We start from the raw sequence: 571 nt of genomic DNA on the forward strand, positions 1-571 counted from the left end.
ACCCAAAGGTTCTCTAGCTAAAGCTCACTTGTGCACAAGGGTCACACTTAACCGGAGTGACAACCGGCCTACTCTGAAATCTCCAGATTTAATAAAACCATTTAAAAGTCAAAATCAAGTTTTCAAAAGATCATTTCAAACCATTTTCAAATTACCGATCATGGTAATATACTAAAACCTCCTTTTGTATCACCTTGCAATGTAAAACCTTTTTGTATAAGGTTAAATGTCTAACCAGCATGGTAAGTATGAAATCATTCATAAATGCACATCACACAATCAATAAGGCACGTTTTTTATATAAATATGTTGAAAAGCTTGTTTCCCGATTTCTAAGTTCCTTTACATATATAACTTGTATATAGATATATAGTCAAACACATTTCAAGTGTTTGGGCATTCACAAACTCTTATAATATCTACTACCTAATGCTTTCCACAAATTTGCATTTAAAATCAACCAACACATATGAATATATATACATTTACATAGATGTAGGAAATTTTAAAATGGATACCCCTACTCACCTTACAATAGCGGGACACTACGTCGCTATTAGTTCAAATGCGT

The sequence above is a fragment of the Theobroma umbraticum genome, unplaced genomic scaffold (assembly GCF_002168275.2).
Source record: "Theobroma umbraticum cultivar Fairchild unplaced genomic scaffold, ASM216827v3 scaffold_182.0, whole genome shotgun sequence".
NCBI lineage: Eukaryota > Viridiplantae > Streptophyta > Magnoliopsida > Malvales > Malvaceae > Theobroma > Theobroma umbraticum.